The sequence below is a fragment of the Aulostomus chinensis genome, chromosome 5 (assembly GCF_037954235.1).
Source record: "Aulostomus chinensis isolate RoL2024-O1b breed Wild chromosome 5, RoL_Achi_v1.0, whole genome shotgun sequence".
In the NCBI taxonomy this organism is placed as follows: domain Eukaryota; kingdom Metazoa; phylum Chordata; class Actinopteri; order Syngnathiformes; family Aulostomidae; genus Aulostomus; species Aulostomus chinensis.
In genome coordinates, this window is record NC_141324.1 from 5,941,383 (window position 1) to 5,966,068 (window position 24,686).

The window sequence follows — 24,686 nt, forward strand, 5'->3', positions numbered from 1 at the left end:
TCTGTTTTTAATTAATTTTAAATTTGTAAATTTTAATGGGATACCTCCTTTTTATAAAAGCGTTCTTATGTCATGGGCCCTTTTTAAGAGCAGTTCTGGTAAGAGCTCTAATTCTCTGTTTTGGCTTTTAAATCAACCCCTTATCCATGGTGCCAGACTAGACATCTCCCGAGAGGCCATGCCGGGCTTGAACACAGCGCTGATCCGCACCAGGACTCTCCAGTTTAAACAGGTGGTGGATGCAGCTGGACCAGCGCTGAAAAATGCCGAGGCGTTGGGGATGCTCCTGGGGGTCCGATCCACCAGAAACATGAAGAGAGTCCTTGAGCTGTGGAAAAGGAGGCTCACAGAAGCAGAAAGACTTATCTTGGCAAGGTATGGCAGAGGGACAGAGCCAAACCGAGGAGATCCTTTTCTTGAACTCCACCTGAATCCCCAGCTTTGGGAAGCCTCCGGCCCACTACTGGAGAAGGCCAGAGCAACAACCTTCCACACAGAGAACAAAAAGACCCTCTACTACAATTGCGTGAAGGTGATCTGCAGGTGAGAACTGGACAAGAGGGCAATGTGCGCATGGAGTGACAGGGTCAGTGGAGATGGAGCAGCCCCATGCTGGAAAGGTCTGTACACCCCCCCCCCCCCCATCAAAAAACAGATGGCAGACCTCCAGTGGAGATTACTACACGGTGCCATTGCCTGCAACGCCGTGGTCTCTGTCTTTTACCCTGCTGTGTCAAACGCCTGCCCGTTTTGTGGTCACCCTGAAACAAATTTTCATGTTTTTATCAAGTGTTTTTATCAAATACAAATCGTCTTCAGTGCCGCACAGCTAGCCCCCCAGTCCCTACCTGACACACACCTCATCACATTTATCACTTTCCTACACCTGCCCTCAACCCTCCTAATGTGCTCCACCCAAGTCAACTTACTATTAAAAACTACTCCCAAATACTTAAAGGACTCCACTCTCTCTAACTCCCTCCCGTACATCCTAAGCTTCTCACCACCCACATCCCTCTTCCTAGTGAAGAACACTGTCTGCGTCTTATCGACTGAGAACCTGCTCCCCCACTCATAGCCCCACTCAACCACCACATCTATAGCCTCCTGTACTTTATCCACTACATGTGCTAAGTCCCTACCCCTCTTCCATAGTGCCCCATCATCAGCAAACAGTGCTCTCCCTACATCCCCACCTACCTGTGAAAACACATCATTAATCATAACACAATACAACAGTGGACTAAATACACTACCCTGTGGTGTGCCATTACCCACTGTGTATCCACCTGACACCTCAGACCCTATCCTAACCCGTATTACCCTCTTGGACAGGAAATCTTTCACCCAGTTAAACACCCTACCTCCTATCCCCAGCACATGACATGTCGATACAGTTTGTTTCCTTATAAACACACTTTGGCACGGCACATCCAAACGATACAGTTCCTGTATCGGTCACGTGATTCTTTCTTAAAGCAATACACGCACCGATACGGGGTTTCACTCTTGAGCTCTCGGCACAGTGCTGACGCACCAGTGTCGCTCGTCCCATCACAACTGTTTAGGGAGGGGAAAAGGGTGACACTGAGGCCAGAAGACATGATCACCGAGAAAATCAGTGTAGTGTCTTTTTTTCAGGTAAGTCCCATCAATTTCTGGGCTCTGGTGTGGGCTTATACATTATGTTGTGTTAATTTGCCTCAGACCAACTTACTGTGTAACGTGTGTATTTTGGTAAAGTTTTGTTTTGTAGACAAGTTTAAGAGTATTTTGGAGTTGCTTGTGCAAACATCTTACCAAATTAGCAGTTAACCGTCAGACATGCTAACAAACGTTTACAATGAATACCTCTGGACTGGAGTAACACTCGGGTTGCATCCGAATTGCCAAGTGGCAACCTACGACTAGTGATGGGTCCGGCAACACCGATGCGTCAGCGCATGCGTCGAGCTCATAGAGCAAAACCCCATGTCGGTGCGCGAATCGCTTTAAGAAAGTCACGTGACCGATACAGGAACTGTTTCGAACTAACACTGACGCGCCAAACTGTGTTTATAAGGAAGCACATCTGTCAATGGGATGTATCGGCCAAAAGAATCTCTGATCTATCTGACCATTGTTAAATTCATCTGAATTTATCATCAAGAATTATGGCGCAGCCTCAAGTCAAGAGAAAGGTTTCCACCATGTGGGACCATTTTGATCTCATGTCGGAAAATAAGGTATTTATTTTAATATCCTTGTTTTTTCATCCTGTTCCTCTCAGAGTTTCCACTTGATCTATCTGAATTCAAATTCATTTCAAAGTGACTCTTAGTTTACTATTTATATTATTTTCGGCAGGTTAAATGTTGCATTTGTTCGACAGAACTGTCTTATCTCAACAAAAGCACCTCTTCAATGCTGAGGCATTATAGGGCCAGGCATGAGAATGAAGTCCCAGATACACACAGGATAAACTCAGGTAAACAGCCACTCTACAACTTACTCACAGTTGCTTTATTGATAATTCCTATTAATTTATTCTTTACTTCATTTTTAACCATCAAGCTTCCAGGAAGCAGATACTGGCTGAAGCTCTGCTGAATTTTATCCTAAAGGACTGCCAGCCCCTCAGCATTGTTGAGAGTTGTTGTGCCAACTCAACCAGACCAAGAGATTAATTCAGAGATGTGACAATCAGTCCAGCTGAAGAAAGGCTTTTGGCCTGTGAGGCCTAACACCCCTTTTCAAAGCCTGAATTCAAGTGACCACATGTTCTCAGACAAAGGGTCGTAAAAGGTTATGACTCTGGCGTTTGGCCCCCCTCTGAGAACTCTGGCCACTGATTACGTCCAAGAACCTGTCAAATGCTATTGGCTGAGAGCCAGTATCATCCCACAGGAAGTGACATCATCGGCCTCCACATACAAAACTTCAGCGCGAAGAAGACTCTCGCTCTCTCTGTGATTTTCGCCTCTCGGTGATCTTCTCTCGGTGGTTGTCTTTCCTTGGGTGGTTTGCAAGTCTTCAAGAAGCTCCCACCCTCCGGTTCTCCACCTCGGACCTCGAGTACAGTGTAGCGACGACAGAGCCCCCCAGAAGGACAACTCTCTCCCTCCTGTTCACTCGTCCAGAGAAGCCACCGTCGAGCCACGCAACCCGCGTGAACTGGTCCCAGGTGAAAGAAGCTCATCCCAGCTTCTTCATCCTTTCCACCAGTAACTCCAGCAGACCCTGCAGGCTGCCCCGCCGCGGCTCTGCTGCCTTCCGAGTCGAGCCGAACCGCGCTCCGGAACACGGAAACTGAATCCCTTACCGCTCCACCGGGTCAAGTAAGGATTCCCTTAACTAGGCATTTTCTGGGCAGAGAAATAGCTTAGTGTGTTGATCGAAGCGAAGTAAAATCTGGTCAACTGGACGTAAGTTTATCTTGAAGACATTTCACCTCTCATCCGAGAGGCTTCTTCAGTTCTAGTGAAGAGTGTGGAAACTCCAGCTTATAAACCTATGTGGGAGTGGTCAGTGTTATTGTGGTGGAAACGACCCTCCCGAGACTCACCTGGCCTCCCCAAAAACACGGCTGTGCCATGGGTTCTCCCGTATCTCCTATCGTGGCCAACCTATACATGGAAGAGGTGGAACAGAGGGCCCTGACTTCCTTCAGTGGACCCTCCCCCACCCACTGGTTCCGATACGTTGATGACACCTGGGTGAAGATCAAGATTCAGGAGGTACAACCGTTTACAGCACACATCAACTCGGTAGACGTCAACATCAAGTTCACCAGAGAGGATGTGAAAGACAACCATCTGCCCTTTTTGGACTGCGACGTCTACATTCAAGAGGACAGGAGCCTGAGGGTGGATGTGTACAGGAAACCCACCCACACTGACCAATACTTGCTTTTTGACTCTCACCATCCTCTGGAGCACAAGTTAGGTGTCATCAGGACGCTGCAACACCGAGCGGAGACCATCCCCACCAGCGTCCAAGGCCGGAAAAAAGAACAGCAGCATCTGAAAAGAGCACTTAAAACTTGTGGCTTCCCAGACTGGACCTTTGTAAAATCCTCTTCCAGGTCCAGAAAGGAGGAGAGCTCCAGGAGGAGGGAAGATGAAGAAGGCAGGAGAAAAAAAACATAGTGATCCCCTATGTGGCAGGGGTTTCTGAGAAATTAAGGAGAATATATAATAAGCACCGCATCCCTGTGTCTTTTAAACCAGACAACACTCTGAGACAAAGACTGGTTCACCCCAAAGATCCCACCCCTCACAGCCAGAAAAGCAATCTGGTATACGCTGTCAGATGCAGTGAGGCCTGCACGGATCTCTACATAGGGGAAACCAAACAGCCCCTCAACAAGCGCATGGCCCAACATAGAAGAGCCAACTCTGGAGGACAGGACTCAGCGGTTTTCCTCCACCTCAAGGAGGAAAGCCACTCCTTCCAGGACGATCATGTCCAAATCCTCGACAGAGAGGACAGATGGTTTGAAAGAGGAGTTAAAGAAGCCATCCACGTCAGGATAGAGAAACCATCTTTGAACAGAGGTGGACTGCGACATTTCCTTTCACCTATTTACAACCAAGTCCTTTCAAAACTTCCCCAAAGAGCTCAGCTGAAAGACCCATGTGGAACGGCTGATGCCAGCACAGCCCATTAGCATCTGAGTGGTCGGTGAAACTCCCTAACGACCACCCCTGAAACTCCCCTGACACCGCACAACGACTGTCGTTTGGGGAGGCCAGGTGAGTCTCGGGAGGGTCGTTTCCACCACAATAGCACTGACCACTCCCACATAGGTTTATAAGCTGGAGTTTCCACACTCTTCACTAGAACTGAAGAAGCCTCTCGGATGAGAGGTGAAACGTCTTCAAGATAAACTTACGTCCAGTTGACCAGATTTTACTTCGCTTCGATCTACGATGACCTGGATGAATGAGAACCTACACAGACAGCTTAGTGTGTTGTATAATGTCTATGAATGCTCTGTTTATGTGACGGAAGTCCTGTAATTAGCAGAAATTACATAGAATTATACGTTATTTATTGATGTTAGTTATTAATAACCGTGACCTCTCAAAAAGGCGTTACCAGTTATTAATACTGCACAAGTGTGTTAACACACATTTTTGGGTTCATCTTTGTTCTTCCCTTTCTTTCTCTCTCTCTCTCTCTCTCTCTCTCTCTCTCTCGCTAAGCGCTCCGCTTAGTTATTAACGTAAGTTCTACCTCCACAGTGCTAACTAGCGGCTAGCTAGCCTCAGCTAACTAGCCTAGCTTTTAGCCCTGCTGCGACGCTAACTGGTTGCTAGGCAACCATACTCCCCCCTCCCCTTCTTCACTCACACACACACACGTTTACACACACACGCGCACACACACATTTTATCACTTGTGTCTTTCATTTAGATAACAGTTTACCAACGTGTTGCTGATTGATTGATACACGGTGTTAATAAATTTATTTTTATTACATGAGAGAAGTCGTAGTGTCTTTTGTGTACGAACTTGTGGTCACGTGTCGAAGCAATAGCCAGTGCTCGGATCTCATCCTTCAACATCAGAGCTGTCCCTAGGTAGTTAATGTTACAGAATATTGACTGTTTAGTAGATAAACTCTGTTTGAGACTGACAACTGTTACAAGTTCGGTCGTATTATAGTTTCCCTGAACTCATCAGGGTGGTGCCCCATATAATTAATATTTAATATTAATTAGTAATTTATTTATTAATAGATAATTATATTCACAATTATCAATTGTCATTATTTTTGACCAATTCGCTCTTCAGCGCACAACAGAGTGAAGGGTTCAGGGAACTGGTTCAGGACCTTGAGCCCTCATATGTTTTGCCAACCAGAAAGGTTTGTGTGGAAATTATCTAAAGTAGTAGTTGATATATCTAATTCATTTAATCTTGAATTTAAATATATTGATTTGCTATTGGTTTGACTTGGTGTAATTTTCAGACCATCAAAAAAATGGTGGCCAAAAACTACCAGGAGGAATGGGAATGAGTGAAAAAGGAAGTACAGCAAGCTGTGGCAGCGAGTATAACAGCTGACATTTGGACATCTGTGAAAATGGAGGCTTACTTGGCTCTTACGTGTCTTTTCATTCATGAGAATTTTCAGTTGTGTACATCAGTGTTGGGAGTGCAATAATTTCCACAAAGTTACACTGCTGACAATTTGGCCCAAGTCAAAAGGGGCATGATGGAGGACTGGCCATAACCAACACAGTAAAGTGTCCTGTGACCGACGCAGCACCACACATGATAGCATCCACTAGACAGCTCCAAATTCATAACTCAATTTGCATTGCACATAGTCTCAGTTTATCAGTTCGAAAAACATGTGATCAGATCCCCACACTTACATCCATCAGACACAAAGCTAGGCACATTGTCACATACTTAAGATCAAGCACTACAGCCAAGGAGAAGCTCGCTTAAGTGCAGCAACAGATGGGACGACCAACCCTGAAACTTAACAATGAGGTGCCAACATGCTGGAACAGCACATATGAAATGCTGTCAAGGCTGCATGATGAGAGGGAACCAGTGTGGGTATCTCTGGCCTCTCTAAAGACAGATTTGACTCCACTTACAGCTGATGAGTATACCATCATAGGAGAAACACTTCTTTTGCTTTCTCCTTTCCATCAAGCTACAGTGGAGTTGTCTGAAGAGAGGTGAGTGTCAGGGTCAAAGGTCATCCCGATGATGAAAATGCTCCAACCTTGCACACACATGCAGCCATACACCTACATGAACACGCCTTTAGTCATCAACAATGACTGTAAATGTTGGTGCTGTATAAGAATGGGAGACTGTTGGCGGCGCAAGTTTGCGCGTCGACAAGTTTTTAGGGGACGAGGAAGAAGTCCGCGGTGCATTGTGAGCCATAGGTTGCCCCGTAGGATGCACCTGAACCGACCTACAATGTGGGCGTGTTTAGGCTGGAATTTAGGTTACGAAGTACGTCGCTACTCACGCCAGTTGTGGTTTCGGACAGCCTACATCATAGCAGTAGGTCGTAGGTTGCCACTTGGCAGTTCGGAAGCAACCTCAGCCTTCAACAACGATGACGGATATCATTACAACGCCGAGGTGATGGGCCACTTCCATCTGGCCAGCCGGTCAGATTTTCTTTTCACCGCCCACCCAGTGCAGCTGCAAGCTCCTCCACTTCAGTACCAAGGAGCACCCCATCCAAAACCTTTGTGAGGTGATAAAGAAACATTTTGCCAGAACATCCCTTGTCCTAACAAATTTGCTTTCTTCTACATCATTTCCATAAGTGTGCCATCTATTTGTTGGTAATCCCTTGTCCTGCATATTTGCCATTATCTCACCTATCCACCCCACAACTCAGCAACATTAAGCTTATTTAGCCAAGAGCCTGATGACACCAGTCCTAAATTAAGTGGCTAATATTATCATTTTATATTAAGACTGGAAATTCCATCCAAATATTATCAAAATCGCTACAAAGTTATTGCGTCATATAGCATGTTGGTTATTTATAAGATACTTTTCCATGTGTTACAGAAAGTGTATGTTCCTATCAATATTTAGGAATGTCTTCTTAGCTGATGTCCTCAACAGAAAGCTGGAGAGCAGCAAGATGGTGACAATCCGCTTCACAGAGTTTGAAGCTTGTGTGGCAACAATCTCTAGCAAGGTGAAGGAAGCCCTCTGAGAACAGGAGCATGTTATTTTGACAGATAGTCAGGGGAATCAAATAATTGACTCTGAAGGAACTAGAGATAAGTGTGATGAAGTTTTTATTTTGTCGCAATTATTACTGTGTAAATGTGAGGTTTTCTGCACATACAGTTCACATACTTAATAGATCTTCAGATCTGCTTTCAAAAGAAAAAACACCCCTCATTTAGAATATAATTAATCCAAGACAGTAAATATATGGTTGAAAGTTAATAAACTATAATGATAACTATAATTAATCCTATTCATTTTTATTGCAGGATCAGCTTACTGGAAGCAAAATTCCAGGAAAGTGTTTGCAGTGCCTGAAGATCAAAGGGACCTGCTCCAGGTTAATAAGAGGAGGCGACTGAGGTCAGTAAAGACTGTTTTACCTCTTTTCAGTTTTCAATTAACATTTTGTGCTAACTTTCAGATCATGTCCATAAGGCTTACATCGATTACTGTGCCTGTGTTTTTGTTTTTCTAATACAAATTTCCTGACGAGAGCCTTCCAGAGGAATCTATTCAGTGTCTGTTTGTCTGTCTATCTTAAACAATCAATTAAAATGTTTTTTAGTCACAGAGAAGATACTGGCCTTCAAGAGGTTGTAGCAGACATTGAGGATGTTGAGGCAGCCCAGGGGCTAAAAGATGCGTCGCAGATTATCAAAGCTCTGAGTGGATTTGGACGTTCCACACTGACAACAACCCTGTCACTGTCACAGGCCGAAGTAGCCCCTTGAAGAGAGGTCTTCAACTGTCTTGTCTGTAAAGGTTGGTACTCTTATAATATGGATCAACATGAACATGGAATATGGGATTAGAGGCACTAAACACTACACTGCTCTGTATATTTGAGTTCTTATACATCCCAAAATGCTGTGAATTGTTAGTTGGATTACATAGCTTTCATCATTTGTCTACTTTACACTATGAAAATTTGTGAAATACAAGTTTTGGGTTTGTTTTTTTTGTTTTTTTATAAATTCACAGGTATTTTAAATTGACCAGTGGTCTCAACCTGCTGCAGGAGCCTGATTGGGTGTAAGGTCTTTATTACGGAATGGATCACAAGCAGCAGCTACTTTCCCAAGTGTCGTGCTGTGGCTTTGGAGGACAACATCCACGAAGTGGCTGGACTCTGTGAGGCACTGGCACCACTTGAAAAGTTGCTCCTGTAGTATGTGTATTCTCTGCTAGTGGCAGCAAGCACTTGTTTGTTCCTTCAAAGCATTGTGTGTTCCTTCAAAGCATTGTGTGTAACAGTGCCCAATGTTCAACATTAAAAGGAGGTATTCAGGAATCTGCCTAAAAAAACATTCACTTTTAAAAAACAATGTAACTATTACTTTAAAGCAACACTGTTGAGTAATAGAGAGGAGGCAGATGTGATGGTCATTCAGGGTCATTGGGAAGATTGTTCTGCAGTGTTTTATATTCTGTTGTATTTTGTACTGTTTTGTGGACTTCCGGATAGTTCATTTTAAGTACTTTACTGTGGCAGTCTGCTCTTTGTTTACATGGTTTTTATACTTGTCACATTTTTGACAATAAAAGAAATTGCAGAGTTCTAAACAAACTTGATATTTATTTACAGTTGAGCTCACTGAATAATTTCATCAGTTTTTCATGAAGGTGAAGTACATATACCTCTGCCTTACAATCACTCTGCATGGCTTTCAGTCACATAGATCAGGTAGAGCAGTGCTTCTTGAAACATACTATGGTCATTGTTAACTACAGAGTCAAAAAGAACAGAAATGTCACGAATCCTCTCTCCAAACAGCTGCTCTGCACGACATCGACCTTCCTCTGATGAAAATGGATCAGAGCCAAAGGAAGAGACCCAAGTCAGGAAGGACCCTAACTCCTGCTCATACATTTGTGCTGCCTCAGTAGCATTGGGCAGCATCTCTGGGGGAATCCTTGCTGCACAACCACCAGCAGCGCGTTGGTTTGGTGTCCCTCAGCCTAAAATATGTGAATATTTTTAGTTTGGGACACCCATTGCTTTGAGGTTCTACACATGTAGTTAATATCATAACTTACCAGGGATCCTGTGGGCACTCCATGCCTGGACAACTCTGACAAGTCCAATCTGACTCACTTGACATGCAAGGTTTGAGATAAAATTGAGTCCATGAGATACAAAATTTGGTTACATTATCCTGCATATCAAGTAACTCATGATCCAGCAGGTGAACCAGAGCCTGTTTTAGGAGGTAGTTCACCCGATAATTGACCTCTGGCCAAATTCTTTCCACAGGTAGGTTCTGTTGAAACACAAGAAGAGATTTCAGATTGATTGAAAAAGCTCATCCAATTATGAAACATTTGTAATAACCCCAAATCATAAAAAGTTGGCCTTAGAGGTATGAGCTGCCAGTCCTGACTTGGTGCTCTGGTCTGCTTATAAACTGACAGCATCACATCACCACTCAGTGGTCACTTGATCACTTTTTCACCTAATCAGTAGTACTATATTGTCCCACTGCCCCCTTTTTAATTTGATATGACAGAAACAAGAAAGGATTGAAGGGGAGAGACTGGGTGGATCACATGCACCAAAGGACTAGGAGTCAGATTGTAACCCCTAGCCAGGTAAAGCACGCATTGTAGGACTAGGTTCATACAATAAGCGCTCTGCCTGTAAAAACCACTGAAGAACCCCCTGCTCCAACCATTTTTTGGAGATATTACAGCTCTGAATGGGTATTTATATGACATGTCTCCTCCTGATAGTGGCTGCAATGAAATATGAGTTAAAGGGCATTTACGAATTAATGATGTCAATTTTTTAATGCATTTTTTTCATTTGCCAACTCTTTAGCTTTCAAAGGGAAAGAATTTGTGTAGGTGAACACTTACCTTATCAATTGAGGAAATGACTGCCATTTCCAATTCTGCATCGTAAACATGTCTTTTTCGTCTAAGCTGGTGCTGACTGCAGAATCTTCTCACTGACATTTCTGAGCATTTGAGGACACCCATCTGCTGCAGAGCTCTGGATATTTCGGCGTGTGTTTTTCCCTCCTCAAAAAGTTGAAAAAGTAAGTCTGTTATCCTCCAGTCCAGCTGTAACCAATTTCCTGTAGAGAACAAATATAATAAATCTCGAAGGTCTAGAATCACCACATCATCCAGTGATGCCCCGGTTCGTCAATAAGATAAAATCATGAATATTATAAACTAATCTTCGGCAGTGATAGGAATCGACTTCACACAGAGAACACACACAAGAAATACACACTCACCACAATTTTCACAAGCGTGTAAATTTCCCACCCCTGTAAATGTCCCAGAATAAAACAGAATAAAATAAAATCTGGCCAGAAAAAAAATAAAGAAATATAGCTGTAGCTTTTAGTCTTTTATTGCCCGTTGTCCGTTTTGTCCATTTTTCAATTGTGCACAAAATCGGAAATCGGAAAAACGATTTGTTATCCGTTTTTTCGTTTTGGGTCTGGAAACAAACATTGAAAAAACGAGTCGTTATTTCGTTTTTCTAGTTTTAGTTTTATTTTGAAAAACGAATGAACGAAACATGAGGCCCCAGATCACCGAAGCACAAGAATTGTGCAAGAAAGGCAGCCTGCGACTCCACAAATTCAACTTGAACAACAGTGAGGTTCTGGATTCTGTAAGAGAATATAGGATGTACCTTCTGTCAAGAGAGAATAATTGATGACCCTAATTAGCTTATCCCCGCCCCTTCGACATTCCTGGGGCGGGACTTCTGGTCAGAGTTTCGCATTCCTGTGGGCGGGAATTCTGGTCTGTTTTCCGGAGTCATGCAGGCCCACGGCCCCATCTCCCCACGGGAGATAATATGCTTCCCATGGGAGTTTAATGTTCATAACAGATGTTCGTTTATTAGTCTGTTGTGGGAGATCATGTTCATAACACGATCTTCAGTTGTTAGTTTTTTAGTTGATAGTTGTCACTGCTGGGGAAAAAAATTATGTTGACCTTTTGGTCTTCTTACTTGGACTTGGTCTTCAGGCGATGGACAGGTCGCCAGTCCATCGCAGGGCCAACACATAGAGACAAACAACCATTCACACTCACATTCATACCTACGATCAATTTTGAGTATCCAATTAGCCTAGTCCCCAATTGCATGTCTTTGGAAGGTGGGAAGAAGCCAGAGTACCCGGAGAGAACCCACGCAGGCACGGGGAGAATATGTAAACTCCACACAGAAAGATCCAGTGTCAAAGCTGGGACTTGAACCCAGAACCTTCTTGCTGTGAGGACACAGTGCTAACCACTGCACCACCGTGCAGCCATATATATATATATATATACTGTATATATCGTCCATCGTCATCTTCCGCTTATTCCTTACTAGTAAGGGTCACGGGGGGGCTGGAGCCTATCCCAGCATCTACAGGCGAGAGGCGGGGTACACCCTGGACAGGTCGCCAGTCCATCGCAGGGCCAACATGCAGAGACGAACAACCATTCACACTCACATTCATACCCACGGTCAATTTAGAGAATCCAATCAGCCTAGTCCCCAAATTGCATGTCTTTGGATGGTGGGAGGAAGCCGGAGTACCCGGAGAGAACCCACGCAGGCACGGGGAGAACATGCAAACTCCACACAGAAAGATCCCGGGCTGGGACTCGAACCTGGAACCTCCTTGCTGTGAGGCCACAGTGCTAACCACTGCACCACCGTGCAGCCCCTATATATATATATATACATATATATACATATATATATACATATATACATATATATACATATATACATATATACACATATATATACATATATACACATATATATACATATATACATATATATATACATATATACATATATATACATATATATACATATATACATATATATATACATATATACATATATATACATATATATACATATATATACATATATACATATATACATATATACACATTTATATACACATATACACATATATATACACATATATATACATATATACATATATATACATATATATACACATATACGTATATATATACACATACATATATACATATACATATATACATATACATACATATATATATACATATATACATATACATACATATACAAATATATATACACATACATACATATACAAATATATATACACATACATACATATACAAATATATATACACATATACATACATATATACATATACACATATACACATATATATATACATATACATACATATACATACATACATATATATACATACATATATATACATACATATAGTCGATGTTGTCGTCAAAAATCTATAATAGAAATAGTCGACAATGAATTCCATCGTCGACTATTGTCACCAGATGTGTTTTTCCAACAGAGTGAGGTATTTCACTTGAATATAATTTCTGCCGAGAGCCGCTCATGCGTAGTCTCTGAGCGGTAACAGACAGAAATGGCGGCGTCAACATCAGGTACGCGCACCAAAACTTCTAAAGTTTGGGAGCATTTTAGCCTGGATACGGCGAATAAAAAGACTACTTGCAAAGTTTGCAAAGCAGACCTTGGTGTCATGGCAGCACCTCCGTGATGCACGAACATTTAAAGAGAAAGCACGCCGGACTCGGACAGTTGAACAAAGCAGAGTCTGACTCGCCTCGGTGAGATTCAAGTAACATTCAAGCCAATACGGTTTTTATGACATACATTGTACATTTTATAAGCGTATTTTCACTATAAAAAATGTTTACTTAATTTTGATTTATTATTTATTTGCGTGTCCCTAAAAAATGGACAGAGGTTTATTTATTTATGGATTTATGTCTCTACTGACGGAGCACTGGGCCTAATTGGTTTTAGACAGGACATTTTTATTTAATTTTTGTACGAATCCGCAGTATGTTCAATAAAAGATGTATTTTTCATTGTACCCATCTTTCTTGTGTTTATTATCAGTTGCCACATAATCAAATCAACTTCATGCTAAATTTAAGAAAAAATTAATAATTATCCGATTAGTCGACTAATAGGTTCAATAGTCGGTGACTAGTCGACGATTAAAATAGTCATTAGTTGCAGCCCTATTAATTAGGCATAACCTCGTCGAGCGCTGTAAGCTTTGTTTATGGTACGTGCGCTGAGAGCGCACCGTTTATTTCTACTCAGTAAATACGTTTCGAATGCTGTGAAAGTTTGTGTGTCTGAAACGCGATGTGTCGTGTGATACAGTGCAGTTTACACAGCACGGTACATGTTCCATACTATTATTATAAGTTCTGCATATATGCAATTTGTTGTTTGTAGGAAATGTTAACAAATCCGAAGTTTCCCCAAACAGCCATCTCTTTCCTGACAATCCCCTCTGTGCACGAACCCTTACATATGGTAATTAAACATTAAAACACCTGCGGCTTACAGTCCAGTGCGGCTTGTATATATACACATTTGTGTACATGTAACATGTCTGTTTTCAGCGACAGGTTGCTAGAGCACATCGTGAATATGGTAAGACCCCAGGGTGGCGGAGTTGCGAGACAAATTTAAACACATTTGAGAGTGAAATTATAAGGAAAAAAGGCAGATATTTATTTGTAGTCCCTCACACTGATCAAACATGTCTTGCTCTAAATTTAGCATGATTGACCAACCCAGATTCAACATTTGCAGATGCCCTGACTGCAGGGTGTGATATTCATACCAGAGTTGGTTTAAGTGTTGACACAGCTGCCACATTTGATGACGTATGCAAATTTGAAGAGCTTTTAAGGTCTAAAATAGTCATCTTCTATCGCTCCTCTGACATAGAAACTAAAAACCTGGTTACATTTCAAACAGGAACACCTCCACAAGAGACAACACACTACCTCCTTTTACACAATAATCATTTTTACGGGCTAAAAAATGTAAAGGGTTTTCTAGGTGTGAGCTTTTTCTGTAAACATTGTCACACTGGATATCAGCTGCAATACAGACACTTTTGTAACAAAACTTGCAATGTCTGTACCACAGACTTTAAACAGGCTCTGATTAAAAAAAATCTATTGCAGCGATTGCAATAGATTCTGCGCTAATACCCTTTGTTACGAACGGCCCAAAGAATTAAGACGACGACTGAGGGTCAAAAAGATGGTCAGCAATTGTGAGATCAATAAAAAATGTCCTAGATGTAAAATGACTTACTACATATCCATCAAAGATCCTAAAAAAAAATCATAGCTGTGTCATCAGGTTCTGTGGGATTTGTAAACAACCACAAACAACACCCCCACCCGAGAACAATATGTTTGAGCATGCCCCTTGGTTCAGAGCTCTGAATCAAGTACAGGAGATGGTGTTAAACATCTTTGCTACATGGCGCCAAAAAAGGAGACATCAATCGCAAAAATAAAAAATTGGTATTTTTTGATTTTGAGACCAGCCAGGGTGTCATATCCCGTGCTTGTAGTCGCCCAATCACTGAATGGAAAGCGAGAGATTTGGTAAGGTCCTCACTGCGCTGTAAGTTTCCTTCTCTATTCCCGGCAAAAACACCACAAACATACAACTTTCATTTCACACTACGGGAAAGGCTTTGATCGTCATATCATTTTGACTGCTTATGGTACTCAACGATTATCACATTCCGTCATAGCTGAGGGGAGTAAAATAATTCTGATCACTGATAATGACTATCAGCTTAAATTTATGTAGTCATTCTCCTTCATCCCCATCCCGCTACGGGAATTCCCTATAGCGCTAGGTTGTAAAACAGAGCTTAAAAATGTTACTTTCCACACAAGTTCACAGATTTCTCAAGAAATGGGTATTAAGGTCCCCATCCCTCGCCTGCAATGTATGGGGTGGATGAGATGGCCCCAAAACAGAAACAGGATTTTTTTTAACTGGAATCACTCAGTGAAAGATCAGGAATTCAACTACTCGCTACTCGGGCAGTTGAGCAAATTCGCGTATTCGCGCGAATGACACAAATGGACACTAAAATGATCCGGCGTCAAATTCGCACGAATGATGCAACGCGAAATTTGCATTCGTGTCCGGTGTGAATACGCACTCAGACGCACAGGCAGACTGGAAATTTGCGCGTTCGCATAAACTTTGAATGGAAACTGTTCGCGCAAATTCGCGTTCGGTGTGAACACAGGGTTATTCTAGTTATTCCTTCATGAGCTTTCCTCGTTACCAAGTGATTTTCTGTTGTTAGATTTCACAGCCTTCGTTTAGTTTGCTGATTGTATTTAGAATAGAGCCACCGACTGTTTTAGGTGTGCCATTTTGTTGTCGCCTAGTTAGTTTTTTCCTCCCGTTTGGAGTGCTTTAAGTTGATACTGTTTGTAGCATTTGTTTTTCCTCCTGCTGGAGAGTTTTCAGTTGGTAAGTTTCACAGCCTTAGGAAGTTTTGTCGCCTTTTGTTTGTCCTCCGATCAAAGTGATTTTCTGTGTTCTAATTTTACAGCCAATTAGTAGTGATTTTTAGTTTAGGAATTATAACGTTTCATAGTCTTTGTTTTCCCTCGGTATGAGGTGATTTTCTGTTAATCAATACAGATCTGCTTTGTGGATACATCTCTGCGCCTGGATCCTTCATTTACCACGGTGTTGTGCGCTGAAGAGCGAATTGGTGAAAATAAATGATAATCGATAATTATGGATATAATTATCAATTATTAAATAAATTACGAATTAATATTAGATACTGATTATTCGGGGCACCACCCTGATGAGTTCAGGGAAACTAAACTACGACCAAACTTGTAAAAGTTGTCAGTCTCGAGTTCATCTCCTAAACAGTCAATATTGTATAACATTATCTACCTAGGGACAGCTCTGATGTTTGAAGGATGAGATCCGAGCACTGGCTATTGCTTAGACACGTGACCACAAATTCGTACACAAAAGACACTACGACTTCTCTCTTGTAATAAAAATATATTTATTAACACAATGCATCAATCAATCAGCAACACGTTGGTATAACGGTTATCTAACCAAAAGACACAAATGATAAAATGTGAAGCCTGGGGGACGCTGAAGTCGACCCCCCGAAGGTACGCATCGATGTCCGCTCCACGTGCGTTGGGATCAAAATGGTCGATGTCCTCGGCGAGGCTTTCAAGGTGACGGGCGTGCAGTCCGCTCATCGACTCTGCCCACGGATTAGCAAGATACAGGTCATTGTGAGGGTTGAAGGTGGGGAAGGTGTCCCCCCCATCCATATCTTGGGGTGGACTTGTACCACTCTCGGGGGCGTGGCTTCTGGCCCAAGCCCCCTGTGCGTGGGTACCCCCCATAACCTCATGGTTCCGCCCCCCCTATCCAGAAGGGAGAATGGGCAGCAGGAAGGGAAGGAATGCGATGCTCCGGAGGAAGACGAAGCAATGAAAGCGACCCAGCAGTTATACTTGGGCGTGCAGTTGGCAGGGGCGAACCTGGGAGTGGGGCGGCTGTTGAGCAGGGTGTTTTCCTCTGCCTCGCCGTCCTCACTGGGTTCTCTCGCCTGCCCATTTGTTTCAGGACCAGAGGAATCTGGCCCGGCCTGGATCATTCGTCGCCTGCAGCTGTGACACCTGCTCTTGCAGCTCTTTCACTTGCAAGTGTTTCCTGTGGAGAGACTGTGCAAGTGATATCGAGTCTTCCAGTCGGGCTTTCGCTTCTGCCCGCAGTTCAGTGCTTTCTTGTTGCAGGTGATGACGATCCTCCTCCAGGATGTCCCTGGCGGCCGTTTCCATGTGGCCCCTAAATTCAAGCTCTTTTTGCTCGGATCTCTGGCAGAGCAACAAGAGCATCTTGCCCATTGCTTTAGCACTTGACGTGTTTAGCTTGGGTGACTCATTGAGTTCACCCACCAAGCGCTGCAGATTTACGTCAGAGTCACTGATTCTGTAGTCAGCTAGTGTTTGTTCATCGCTTTCGGAGAGTGCGATGAGCTGGGCTACCACCTTGCGTAGTTCGCGGCCGAGGAGGGCAATGGGCTTATCTGAGCTCCTGTCAGCCATATTGATATGTTACTTTGTAAATTATCAAACTACTTTTGATAAGAAAAAGGTGCACAGGCGGGCCTGTGGCTTACAAGTGGGTATCTTCCTAGGATGTCTTTCCCTGATTCAAGCCTATACGCAGCGCTAAGTAGGAATTGGTACTGAGGAGCGGTGGCTGTATAGGTTCTCTCACTGTGAAGCACTGGTGCAACTCTCAACACGCTTGGTGTTGTTTGGCAGATCGCAAAAGAAAAGGGTTGACAATTCTATACACGAAAGCCAAATTAAAAACCAGACTGATAATTGAGAAAAAAAGAAAAATTCAAAGTTTGAATTTGGAAAAATTGGAAAATTATTAAAAATAAAAAATTCTGAAATTATCAAGTTAATAATTTTGTAATGATTAGGCCATTAACTTATCTAGAGACAAGTGCAGAAGGGCAAAATCAAAATAAAACTATGAATTAAAAAATATTAATAATGTTTTATTTCTGTACAAATGTGGTCAAATGTCTCGGAATAGCCTCACATGGGGCACCAATTAGGTTGTGCGCTGAAGAGCGAATTGGTCAAAATAAATGATAATCGATAATTACTGAGTGATTTTCTGTTGTTAGATTTCACAGCCTTAGTTTAGTTTGATGATTGTATTTAGAAAAGAGCCACCGATTGTTTTAGGTGTGCCTTTTTGTTGTCGCCTAGTTAGTTTTTTCCTCCCCTGGAGTGCTTTAAGTTGATACTGTTTGTAGCATTTGTTTTTCCTCCTGCTGGAGAGTTTTCAGTTGGTAAGTTTCACAGCCTTAGGAAGTTTTGTCGCCTTTTGTTTGTCCTCCCATCAAAGTGATTTTCTGTGTTCTAATTTTACAGCCTCTTAGGAGTGATTTTTAGTTTAGGAATTATTATGTTTCATTGTCTTTGTTTTTCCCTCGGTACAGGGGGATTTTCTGTTAATCAATACAGATCTGCTTTGTGGACACATCTCTGCGCCTGGATCCTTCACTTACCATGGTGTTGTGCGCTGAAGAGCGAATTGGTGAAAATAAATGATAATCTATAATTATGGATATAATTATCAATTATTAAATAAATTACTAATTAATATTAGATATTAATTAAAGCTGCAAGCAGCGTTGTTAGGGCCTGAGCCCCCGCGCAGCCATAGGCCATTGACGCCGGCCTGAATGCAACGGTGTAATCGGCAAATCCCTTGGCCTTGTAGTTTAGGAGTTAGAAGCCTGAGTCTGATGCAGAGAGTGAGAGCAGAGCTGAGAGCTGGCCCTTTAAGAACCACTCCCCCACTGCTCTCTGCTGTCAGTGTCAGAGTGGAGAGCAGAGGACGATTGTGACATTTGTGGTGTGTCAAAATAAAATAGCTCTGCATATGTTGGGCAAAAGTGGAACATAATACCATATTTTTGTAGGGATTTTTGTCAGGAATACAGTGATGTGTATTTTTAGGGTGTGGGACATTTAGTTTACATGTGAGAAGCGAGTGTTTTACAGTATGTACCATGAGAGCAGAGAGGTGCCCCATTGGTTTCCATTGTAAGGTGAAAAGTGTAAAAAGTGTGTCCCCCACTTTGAGGGCTTATAAAACCCAAACCGTTTACCCTCTATAAAAACTTTTAAAAACTTTAATTCAACAGAGTTTGGAGAATCATGGATGAAGTTTTGGAAGCGATACCATGAATGCCGTAGGAAGAGATAGCGTTTGTTTGGGCGCAAAATTGGACATTCGTGTCCAAATTGTGGACATCCTGTTAGAGTTAGGTCAGGAGTGTCTGTGTGTGATTTGTCCATCTTGATGACACGATTAAAACGGTGTTGGTCCCATGTCTGTGGGGCATTCCTACAGGCCGTGGTGTAGTTTTATGTGTATTGTAGATAAATTTATTCATATATTCGCTTTAGATGTAGATTAATCCACACATATATATTTGCTTAAACTGTAGTTAAATTTATACATATAGTTACTGTAGGAATTTTTCAACAAGTCATCATTAATCAATCAGAAGGACCCACAGAGTATATGTATTGCGCTGTTCCAAATCCGGAGAGGACACCTTCCAGTTGGTTCAAAAGAATTTATTCAGATTAACAGGAAAGAATACAGAGCTCTGGAGATCGTCTTCCCCTATGCTGGAGTCAGCATACGCAGATGCGTCGTCCCTGGCGTTGGGGCAAGAAGTCCAACGATCTAACTATCTTCTCCAGTTTTTATGTGTTACAGGGGAGATGCTTATGTGATCGCTTCTGCGTGCAAGTGTGTATTTTTGATCTTCATGTCTGTTGCAGGATCTTCTGTCTGACCCCATGCCAGTCCCTTCTGGTCCATCGTGGCCTTGTTGTTGCAGCTGTGAAGATTAAAACCTCTTTCCGATTTACGGCCATGCTCTTATCTTTCACGGCCTCATCCCACCATAGAAATTCTTGTGGACTCTGTTCTGACTTAATTGGCTTGAGGGAGTGATGCTAGCATGAGCTACACTCCCGCTATTCCCTGTTGTGACCTTTTCACCTGTCCACTCTAAACAGTCTGGTCTGTGCTTTACTGCTGATAGTAAGTGTTTTTCTGTTGTCTTATATCTTGGAATGTCTATCTGTGTTGTCTCCAGTATTTATAAGTTCCTTCCTAGAGTCACAATGGCACCAACTAATCCTGGTGCTTTGGAGATTTGTGGGACCCCTCTGTAAAACACCTTTTACTACTTCCAGATGTTCACGAGGTCCAATAAGGTGACTTGTAGCTAAGTCATCGATTCTGCCTGGGATGCATAAGCAGGAGATCCCGGTACCGCTACTAACACTAAAGAAGTACATTGATGAACTAAATACAGTGTTGGAACATTTTCTACCTCTTTGGGAACTGCCACAGAAACATCTTTATTACAACTGCCTTGTGTGTCCTACACTCTATTTTAAGTGAATGTATGTATAAATTTAACTACAGTTTAAGCAAATATATATATAAATTTGTCTACATTACTTAGAATAGAGTGCAGGAAACACAAGGCAGTGAAGCACAGACCAGATTGTATAAGAGTGGACACAGGTGAAAATGTCACAACAGGGAATAGCAGGAGTGTAGCTCATAGCTAGCATCACTTCCTCAAGCTAATCAGGTCGGAACAGAGTCCACAGAATCTCTATGGGAGTCAGAAGTAGATTAGAGCAAGGTCATGAATCAGGGAAAAGAGGGGTTTTTGTCTTCACAGATGCAACAAGAAGTCTACAATGGGAACAGATGGTGCTGGCACGCGGTCAGACAGAAGATTCTGCAAAAAAAAAAACCCACGAAGATCAAAAATACACACTTGCACGCAGAAGCGATCACATAAGCACCTCCTTGTAACACATAAGACTGGAGAAGATAGTTAGATCATTGGACTTCTTGCCCCAACGCCAGGGACGACGCATCTGCGTATGCTGACTCAAGCATAGGGGAAGACGATCTCCAGAGCTCTGTATTCTTTCCTGTTAATCTGAATAAATTCTTTTGAACCAACTGGAAGGTGTCCTCTCCAGATTTTGAACAGCGCGATATAGACTCTGTGGGTCCTTCTGATTGATTAATGATGACTTGTTGAAAAATTCCTACAGTATGTAGGTGGCGCTATTGAGTAAAGCGCTTCTTTTTTTAAGTATTGAATTTTTCGCTGCACCCGATGTGTGTACCAAATTTGGTGAGTTTTCGAGTGTGTTTAGGGGGTCAAATTAACTTTTGAAGTGGCGAGTGTGTCGAGCAAACATAATAGGGTCTTCGCCGCGGAGGACCTCTGGGCTCAGGCCCTAATTATTCGGGGCACCACCCTGATGAGTTCAGGGAAACTGAACTAAGACCAAACTTGTAAAAGTTATCAGTCTCTAACAGAGTTTATCTCCTAAACAGTCAATCTTCTATAACATTAACTACCTCGTAACAGCTCTGATGTTTGAAGGATGAGAGAAAATTCTTTTGAACTAACTGGAAGGTGTCCTCTCCAGATTTTGAACAGCGCAATATATACTCTGTGGGTCCTTCTGATTGATTAATGATGACTTGTTGAAAAATTCCTACGCCGCATAATCAGCTGTTTGTCCCAGTCCAGTTGCGCCCACAGGTGATTCATTGGGCCCATGCCTCACGGCTATCCTGCCATCCGGGAGTCCGGCAGACAATGTTCGCCATCTCTACCAAACATAACTTAATGCAGCAAGAAGTGAGTTATTTGCTTGAACATGGGTTAACTGTTCCCACTAATAGTGCATGGAATGCCAAAACCCAATAATACGCAGCGTTTCTGCAATGACTACAGAAAAGTCAACGCCTTAACAAAATCTGACTCTTTTCCGCTCCCCAGGATGGAGGACTGTATCGATTGAGTAGGACCTGCCAAATATGAGTCAAAGTTAGACCTTTTAAAAGGATATTGGCAAGTTCCACGAACGCCCCGTGCTGCAGAAATTTGCGCTTTCATCACGCCATTTCCTGCAGTATACAGTTATGCCATTCGGGCTGTGAAATGTTCCTGCTACTTTCAGTGTTGAATGCACACTGCTTTGTCTGGCGGGGAGAATTGTGATGCCTACTTAGATGACGTGGTTGCTTATTCATCCTCCTGGTCCGACCATGTGCACACGCTGTCCCTTATTTTTAGCTGTCAGTGTGAGGCCTCCCTCACACTGAATCTAGCCAAATGTGAATTTGGCAAGGCCACAGTAACTTATTTGTGTAAGCAGGTTGGTCAAAGACAGGTGCGTCCCCTAGCCGAGAAAGTGCAGGCAATAATTGATTTTCCTGTCCCGCAGTCCAAAAGAGCTTTATGCCGCTTTTTGGGAATGTGTGGATATTATCTGGGTTTTTGTTTAAAACTTTTCTGATGTTGTGTCTCCTCTCACAGGACTTGTTAGTCCCCGAGAGACAGTACAGTAAGTGCTAACCACTGCACCACCTCATGGAGAATTGTTGGGTATAAATTCATAGGAGTGGGGTACTAGACCTGCTCTACTTGTAAAGTGTCATGAGATAACTTTTGTTGTGATTTGGTGCTATATAAATAAAACTGATGTGACTTCAACAGTCTATGACTGTGCCTCTGAAGAGAAGGGAGCCATGGATCTGTCCTCTGAGCAACTCACAAAGGTTGACAGTGATAATGATCATGATACCCATACTAAGGACTGAGTGTCCCAGGTCAGTCTGTGAAAAGTCAGTCTGTGAAAACGAAATGCATGGTTAAGATTGGCATACATTTACATACCTACTTCATTGTACAGTAGAATGAAAGCCTAAAACTTACCCTTGCTCCAGTTCACAGTGCCTACAATTTGCCTCTGCATTGTGTAGCTGAAATACTACTTCCTGTAAATTACAAGACCGAAAATGTAATAAAGTCCCTTACACTGGTTCTCCTCAGTTTTTCTTTTACAAAGTCACTGTGCTAACTTTAGCTTAATACAAGCTTACGTTATGGCTACTTTAGCTGAACTGGCCACCAAGCATTTCTTAGTTTAGCTGGCCACTGAACATACCCTTACCGCAATTTTGGGATTGTGCACCAGTCTTCTCTCTCTCTCTCTCTCTCTGGTAAACTGACGAGAAAGCCTGCTGATGGCAGCAGTTTTTTTCTATGTGGTCTGCAGATTTGCGAAAGAAGGTTGGTCGCATACATGCAGAGGAGTTGAAAGTGAGATGCCATCCAGCCATTGTAGAACATAAAAAAGGCAGCAAAATCACAAAAGAATGTGAAAATACCAAGATACAACATGTTTGCTTATATCTTCGTCCTGCGAGTTGTTCCGTATGAGTTGACAATGACCTCAAACATGATTGGACGAGGGCTAGGGGGTTCGTTGGCCTCCTCCAATCACATGTGAGGTCATTTTTACACAGAACTCAACAAGCTGTATAGTCAGATCAGCATTATGATATAGTTCTAAATGAAAATGGGGTTTATTAGGGCCTGAGCCTGAAGGTACTTCAGTCTAAGACCCTATTATGTTTGCACGGCAGAGCAACACATTAGCAGCACTAAAAACACTAAAAACACACACTAAACAGTGTCCTAGCCCCCCCCCCCCCCCCCCCCCAACACCCATGAGGCAAGCTCGGCCAGACGGCCCGGAGCCGGTTTTCACATACACACCCATTCAAAACCTGGTACTAGACTGTTCTTGCTGTTAATGAGCGCGCACAATATGCGCATTATGCGCATAATCTGCATAGTGTAGTTTTACCCCCTGAACATGCATGAAATTCGCTGAAATTCGGTACACTTGTCCGGTCTGGCAACACATTTATTAATCTAAAAAAACAACAATGAAAAAGTCTATAGTGCCACCCACAGAGCGACACAACTAAAAGATAATTTATAGATAATTTGCAGCGTTATAACTCCTCCCATGAATGTCCCACAAACATGGGACCAACACCGTTCCACTCCTCTCATGAAGACGAACGATTCATATGGACTGACCCCTCACCTATCTACAACAGAATGTCCACAAATTGGACAAAACTGTCAAAACGAGCAATTTTTTGGCCCCCGAACAAAATCTATCTCCCCCTAAGGCATTAATGGTTTCAATGCCAAACTTTGGCAGATTACTATCCCAAATGTGCTGATCAAACAATATTAATTTTCTGTGTAATAACTCACTCGCTGTCCATTTTACAAGCCGTCAAAGTTGGGGAGACACATTTTACTTTTGGCACAGAGAGAAAATACCCTAATGGTCACAAATGTGACTTACAAATGCTTACAACAATTTATGAGCTCTCATATGTGTGCTCCAATCCGTGCTTACACATGAACACATATAAAACTTATTACAGATACACACAGCGCAATCTCAATAAATATTTTACACAGATTTAAACTTCAACTCTACAGGCATAATTTTTTTCTCTTTTCAAAAAAGCGTTTTGCGCAAACTGTTTACTAATATTTGTGACATTTTATATAAATGTACAGACTCAAATCAGCACTGTGCAAGTAACTGGTAACATCCTCACTGAAAATTAATGAACAAATACAGATATTCAGTAGTTGTGTAATTG

At 42.4% G+C, this 24,686-nt stretch overlaps 1 long non-coding RNA gene across 1 annotated transcript in view; it reads right to left on the reverse strand.

Moving 5' to 3' along the window:
• Positions 1–9,097: 9,097 nt before the first annotated feature.
• Positions 9,098–24,686, reverse strand: part of LOC147260976 (uncharacterized) — a 36,428-nt gene continuing 20,839 nt past the window's right edge. Inside the window, exons 2-4 of the long non-coding RNA XR_015116061.1 lie at positions 10,567–10,787; positions 9,748–9,971; positions 9,098–9,669 (exon numbers count right to left, since the gene is read on the reverse strand). This is a non-coding gene — a long non-coding RNA (uncharacterized LOC147260976). The remainder of the gene's footprint in view (positions 9,670–9,747; positions 9,972–10,566; positions 10,788–24,686) is intronic.